The sequence below is a fragment of the Rhinolophus hipposideros genome (genome assembly GCF_964194185.1).
Source record: "Rhinolophus hipposideros genome assembly, chromosome: 12".
Lineage (NCBI taxonomy): Eukaryota > Metazoa > Chordata > Mammalia > Chiroptera > Rhinolophidae > Rhinolophus > Rhinolophus hipposideros.
This window is the reverse complement of record NC_138058.1, coordinates 6,997,943-7,005,311: the sequence shown is the minus strand read 5'-3', so window position 1 is coordinate 7,005,311 and position 7,369 is coordinate 6,997,943. Positions and strand designations below refer to the sequence as shown.

General features: G+C 37.0%; 1 long non-coding RNA gene across 1 annotated transcript in view; it reads left to right on the top strand.

The window, feature by feature from the left end:
- The first annotated feature begins 385 nt into the window (after positions 1-385).
- Positions 386-7,369, top strand: part of LOC308506047 — a 33,413-nt gene continuing 26,429 nt past the window's right edge. The window contains exons 1-2 of the long non-coding RNA XR_013994651.1: positions 386-523; positions 1,683-1,773. This is a non-coding gene — a long non-coding RNA (uncharacterized lncRNA). The remainder of the gene's footprint in view (positions 524-1,682; positions 1,774-7,369) is intronic.

Below are 7,369 nucleotides of genomic sequence, written 5' to 3'. Positions count from 1 at the left end.
GTAATGGTCAGAACAACCCCCCCTACCCCCACATAATCTTCAGATGTTTGAAAATTCAATTAGTTTTCTCATACAAATTTTGGATGCATTAATAAATATCCTGAAAAATCACAATTATTTGGATGTGGCAGAATTGTAACCACGACCCTATTTTCATAAACTAGAGCATTATATATTTATTACTATTTGTGGTTAATATTGCAGAAGACAGTTTTTAAAAACGTATTTCACCCCAAAAGGGCCTGCTTGAAAATATGCACTGCAGTAACATCACTGGTATCCAGGGCTTTTTGTCACACACACAGAGCACAGGCACAGATTTTTTTGATTATGTAGATTTCTTTTCCTACTGCAGTTTCATATGCAAAGCATGCATCAGCCACATCCACGCTATCTCCTAAAGCAGTCACTCTGAAACCCAATCTGGGGACAGTGCAGACTAAATAAAATTTCATTTTGATTTGGCCTCCCGCTGCGAATGGGACTGCTTTGTCTCAGCCGACAGAACCAGCAAGCCAGAAAGGTATGTCCTGTTTTGCATGGCTGATGGTGTGTCTTGAAGCTCACAGTCGGGCTGTCCTGCTGGGGCTCAGCAGCTCCTCCACTCTCGGCTTCCATTGCTGCTTGGTCTCTACCTGCAGGGCAGACCCCTGGCACACCCGCACGATTGTTTACTTTGGCATATGCTCCATAGCTTGCGTGGCTGTTTGCTTTTTTTTTTTTTTTTTCACTTTCTTTGTTGGTGGTGGCTTTTTTTTTCTATTTTGGTTTTTGTTTTGTTTTGCTTTCCTTGCCCACATTTGCTTTCCCTGTTTCTCAAGGTGCTGAATACTAAAATACTAACTTAAAGAAAAATTGTGTAAGTGCTGCTATGAGGCTCCAGAGATTGCACTGGAAGATTTGTCATGCTGAATTATATTGTAAATTTGAAGATGCATTTAACAGCTTTGAAGGACTTTAGTTTTCATGGCCCTTTTGAGCCTCTTTGGCAGAAAAGCAATCGCCCATTTTAGATTAGGGAGAAAATACAAAATAAAACCTCTCTTCCACTGGGACTGAACAGTTTTGCCATCTTGGTATGTTTCATAAAATGCATTGTGCTGTTTGCCTGAAGAGCTTCTAAATATGCCTCTATTTTAAATGATGACCTTCCTCTGGAGTCATCTCACTAGAGACTGGCTTGTATCAGATCCTCTTCTTCCACTTGTCCCACGTTTTGCAGAACGTATTGGCAATCAGGGGACAACCTGCTGTGATGTTCTCAGAAGCTTTAGATACAATGACGGAGTGCCAGAGAGGTGGACAGTGGTAAGAACTCAGTTCTCAAGCCCAAATTTCTCCTCGGAATTGTCACTGCCCTTGACCAATTCACATGGTACCATAAGGGAAAGACGTTTTCCCCTGTTTACATATTGGCATATCATTAATCTAAATTATAGCAAACTAGTAAAGATAAATATAAATAAATGAAAATAAATTGCTTAAGAGAAGAGTAGGGAGTGACTGCTCTTTGACTCTGGGTTCAGCATAAATGATTCCACATAAAATATAGAGGGATAGAAAAAAATACTAAATAGTTTAGTAAGGTCCCATCCACCCACGCACTCAGAGTAGAAACAAAATAAATCATGTAAGTTTGTCCAGGGTCAGAAATTAACTATCATAAATGTATAACATTACAGCCATCCCAGCGTTTTGTGCTGAGTGATTTTCCAAAGGTCGTTCTTGATGCCATCTCTGAAATGCAAGTGGGTGAGGTCTTCCGGTCACAAGGTAAATTTTCCTTTTACCACAAAACCATTAAGTTCACTATTTTGCAATGGTTAGCCAAGAGTTTGGGGAGAGAAGATTCGTCAAAAGCTTTAGTAATTTATCAAGAGCCCCCTTACTTATAGTGCACAACAGGTTGGAGAACAAAATAAAAGTTAGTTAAAGAAGACGTTGAAGAACATGGTAGCCTGACAACAGCACAAAATATTGTTTGTCCAAGTTGAATGGTCTTACTTAAGAAAGCAGAAAATGGTGGTGTTGGGTATGAGTGGCAGGATTTGGATTGACAGATGTATAATATCTAGTATTACCCACGGTAAGTCTTCTTACTGTAGCCTCACTATCGGAACCAGTAAGGTTTTAATACCTGTTGGTTGATGATATTAGAAGCCCAAATTTATTTTTTGTTTAATTTATAAATATTCTTATGGGGTTCACTTATTGGGATTATAGGGACTTTTTATTGATAACTAAATGAATGTTTTAAAAATTAAAATCTGCTATGTTGTTACATAAGGTTTTTAAAAACTACAGTTGTAAAAAAAAAAACAAGGTACTCATGGAAGATTTATATGTCCATAAAAATATATAGGCATATATGTTTAAATTACCGTGTTTCCCCGAAAATAAGACCAGGTCTTATATTCAAGTTTGTTCCAAAAGACGTTTTAGAGCTTATGTTCAGGGGCTGTCATCCTAAAAATCATGCCAGGGCTTATTTTTCGGTTAGGTCTTATTTTCCGGGAAACACGGTATGTGTGCACAGCACGTCCTCAAGTGACATCGTCTTGTTCAACATCGTTTCATTATAACATTGATGAGATGCCATAGGAACTTAACTCTCATTTATATCAGTCAGCTTATGACAAAATTGGATTTGTTATACATCATTTCGCTTTAATTGCAGAACCTATAGACGACATTCAGTGAGGACTTACTGTAGGAGTTACATGTGTGTGTACATATGTATATTTAAAAAGTCACAAAGTTTTTCTTGAGGATAAACAACAATAAATATATCTAGCAGACAAAATTCTATATACTATGGTTTCATTTATATGTAACACACACCAAAGGTTAGCATGTGATATTTTTATTAATTCATGAGTTTATCTAGGACGCCAGCCTCTGCAGAAAGCAAATTATTATAGTATGATTTTAACCTATCATGTGGTTTGGGAGATGACCTCAATGAAGAATAAATATTTGCTTCAGCAGAAGTCTATACAGCCTTGTCCATCTGTTGTCCTGTTTTCCTCCATGTTTTCGTTTGCTCCATAAACATGATAGCTCAATGTGTATGCAAATTATACAGTAATTTGATGGAAATATTGGATATGAAGGCTGTAATGGTGGCTCTTGGCATGTGGCTTTAGTTTTGACATATTTTATTTGCTAATATTTGTGATGGCCATAATCTGACCTTTCATGTTTCATAATATGAATCCCTCTGCAAGTAAGAGAAAGAAAGAACACTGATGAGTTAAATGTAAATTTAACTCTAGCCAAAGACAGAAATCCCTGTTTTCTGTTGACTCCTCCTCACTCTTGGGGAAGAGTAGATAAGAAATCTTTCTTGAGAGAATAAATGAGTGAATGAATGACCATGGTTGAACACAGGAGGAGAGGACCAGGAGGCCCTTTCACTAGCTAGAACCTTTCTCCACACCTCCTAGCTATTATCAAATGTGAAGAATGGAAAGAGATTTGAAAGCCACTTGGGGCCCACAGTCTTCCCAGGTATGCGAATCTACTGAAAACACATGTCCGTTTTTCCAAAGAAGTAACTTACATGACATAGTCAAACAGGTCTAAACAGAACCTGTTTAGAATCCAGGTTTTGTTAAGTGTTAAAAATCCAGGAGTTCTAAGAAGATCTAGCCAGAGATGAGTCACCCAGGGTGGGAGAAGGAAAATCATAACATTCTCTTTAAAGGTCAGATGAAAATAAGAAAAGAGGTTCAATTTATTTACACTTTGTAACTACTTCCTGGTTACGAAGAAAACACACAACATACAGAGACTAACAAAGATCAGTATTAAAAAAACAAAACAAACAAACAAACAAAAAAAAAACAGTTCTATGAAAAGTTCATTTTACATTTCTGTAGGTGTGGTAATCAAAAACCCAAAACAATAAAAAGAAAGCAAGTCAGAATCCAGATCCTGGGATCTGCTGAGGTACCACTGAAAAAACATCTCGGGAGTTATTGCTCAAAATATCACACTGGACTTGCATAAAACTGCTACATTGTTTTAATAAAAATAGTTATATTTAATAAGAAGGCCATTTACTATACCAATCTTAATCCAAAATAAATACTCTGTTCTTTACATGTATGTGATAATAATAAAGGACATTATAAATCCAGAAATTTCATAAAAAACTGTGGACATTTAGATGTTCTGTTAAGACTTAGGCAACCTTGGAAAATCCCCATCATGCTTCAGGGAAGAGATTCAAGTAAGGTTAGTCCTTGAACAATTTGAAATCTAATTTTACTGATGGAGCAAAGATATCTACTTGAGCTATGAAATCAAAAGTTTCATGATTAGAGAAATTTCTGTAAACTGTGGCTTTTATGGACATGGAAATCATCTTAGACCTCAATATTTTTATCTCATGGAAGTGTCCAACAAATTGTAATGTCCAGAATAAACAGGATTTGAGTGTTAAAAGTACAGCACTATATATTCTCCATACAACTTTACCTCAACAAATTGAAGAATCGATATGTTTCTTACGAAGTTCACATCAAAATGGCCACTGACCTTGCCACGTAATTAGGTAGAGGGAGGCCCCATGGTGGAACTTCCCTTGCTACTCTTTGTTACTTAAGGGTTGTATGCTGCTGTCACAGGGCAGGACAGCCCCACAGCACGACTGGGACTGGGAATGAACCACTGGCCACTGTGCTGTACTGAGCATATGGTGGGGACTCGGGATTCTATAGATGGAGAAAACTGAGCTGAGTCCATATCCATATGAAAAGTAGTGTGCTTTTCCCCTATCATTCTGCCAAGACAAAATGAAATATTATGAATTCACCAGCTCCATACTACTGCCAAGAATGCAAGCAGGCATCTATAGACCAGACAAACAGTAGACTCATCAAGGAGAGGGCCAGAAGATGATACAAAGGTACCATGTCAATCTGAGAATTCCTACCTTATCCCCAAGACCAATAGGACTCATAAATCACACCCACTGTTCCCCACACACCAGCGTGTCATTTCAGGAGAAGAAGCAGGGAAGGAGGGAAATACATAAGAGATTGGTCATTTTATCCAAATGGAAGACTGAACACCAACTGAGAAAGATGGCTTAAATTATCAGGCCTGACAGCTTCAAACTTGATTGGACATTTAATTAATTTCTCTCCCTTACCCTCACTCACTACTGATTGAGGGTTCAGGAAGAAGCCAAGATGAGCTGCAACGAAAATGAAAAAAGTAAATTATATTTTCGCTTTATATACAAGTTGTATTGTGAGTGAAATTTTGCAAGCTACACTTGAAAGATTCTAGATTTTCACATAAATGCCTTCAATCAATGACCCAAGAAAATGTTAAAAAATTTCACATGCCTATCTTAGAAAAAGGGGAGAGGTAACATTGAAAAAGTATTGGTTGCAATATGTCAAAAATATCTTCTTCAGTACATGCCATGCCACGTAACTTTAACTCCAGAGGGTTAGACCTCTCTTATGTATGGATTTTTCACAGCCATCTCTCCAGCTCTAGGAGTGATCCTTTGTACACAAGGATGGGCCCCCAGCTGTGCTGCAAATATCTTGAGTCCCAAGTACCTCAGTCAATCTCTGCAGGGGTAAAAATAAAGCCAGGTTCTCTCTCCCAGAAAATGGAAATTTGAAACAGTGAAGCCCATTTGCTGGGAGTTGTTGGAACTAAGTGATAGTAACATCAACATGATAGAAAACACGTGAATTTTATATCTCTTCCCAGAAGACCTCGAAGCCAGCTGCCTCTTCTGTAGATCTGATTGGTCATCTCCTCGGGTTTAGTGCCTTGAAATGCCACAGTGGTTACCCCAATCAATTCCCTGCTTCTGCTTATGTTTTCTAGAGTTTACTCCTGTTGTTTTCAACTTAAAAGAATCTTACATTCTGCCAACAAATATGTGAACAGGAAATTCTTAGACATCAGTGCAATATCCTAGACATTTGACCATATAGCATAAGGAAGAAAGTATAGAAGTGTCAAACACTTAATCTTGCATGCGAATCCACATACTGAAATAGAAATGTTGAATTTGGTTATGGTTACAAATGTTCACAATGTCAGCCAGACATCATGTTTATAGCATGAGGGTGCCGTCTTATAGAATTAAGTGTTCCAGGGTATGGTCCACGAAATAACTTTCCAAAAGGTATGAAATACTCCTTATGCTCCATTAGTTTGCTTATTCATGTAAAACATGTGTCAGGTATCACGAATGTAAACAGAAAACTTGCTTAAAATTCAAGATAAAATTCAAAAGAATCAAGAAGTATCATAGCATTCAAGGTCAGAGGCAGAACCCAGCCACTGCTACAGGGATCTGGGTACAATAGGGATCTAATTATTTCCTAAACAGAGACCAGGAAGGGAGCTTTGGAACACTGGAGGAAAATGAACAGAAATTGCTATTTTTAAAGCATATATTATTTTGAAGGTTTGCTACTAAAACACGGTTCTTTTGACTACACCAATAAATCAAATTGGTCAGGTGGTCTCAATATAAAAAAGAACAGTTAGTGTTATGAATAAGACATAAATTAAGGCTTGGTTTTCACCTCTCTACTACTTTGTAATGTTTTATATAACTATACAATAACACAAATTATTAGTACTAATGTCAATGGTTTTATTAAATTAATGAGTACTGGTAGATGCATATTATCAATGAATGTTTTTGTAAACCAAAATGTTTTTATAGTCCAAACATGCAAGCATAATATTATAAAAGAGCTAGTATAGAAATAGACAACTTTGGGGGGGAAGCGTCATCTAATTTTTTTAAAAATTGTTTGTTCTGTGTCTGTGTAAAGGGCAAAAGAAGGTGAAATTAGCTATACTATTATCACTCATCCACATTAAGCATGTGTTTATTCCCCTCTGGTCCATTACAGACTGCTGTGCTTTTCACTTACAGACTCTTTTATTTTGTTTATTAAAAATACTTGAATCTTTTAATATTAAAAAATGTTTTTAAGGAGAATAGTATATGTGTGAACTGACATATTTTCAAAGAAGTAACTGTCTGTGGTCCAGCTAAATGATGACTGAGAGTGATGTTTTTTGTTTGTTTGTTTTTGTTTGTTGTTTTTTACCAACTATCTGTTAGTATTTGGAGAGTGTGAACACTAATGAAAGTGAAGAGCTAGGTGGAACAAGGGGATAAGACTTGGAGTAATGGGATGAAATTAAGAAAAGGGAAATTTAGGTTGATTACCAATTACCACCTGAAAATCTTCTTAGCCGTGAGGTCCATTAGACGGTAAGGTAATCGTCCAAGGGAAGTAGTGGAACTCCCATTGCTTAGATATATAAAATTAGAGTGGACAGAACACTATCAAGAATGCCCCGTGGTGAATGA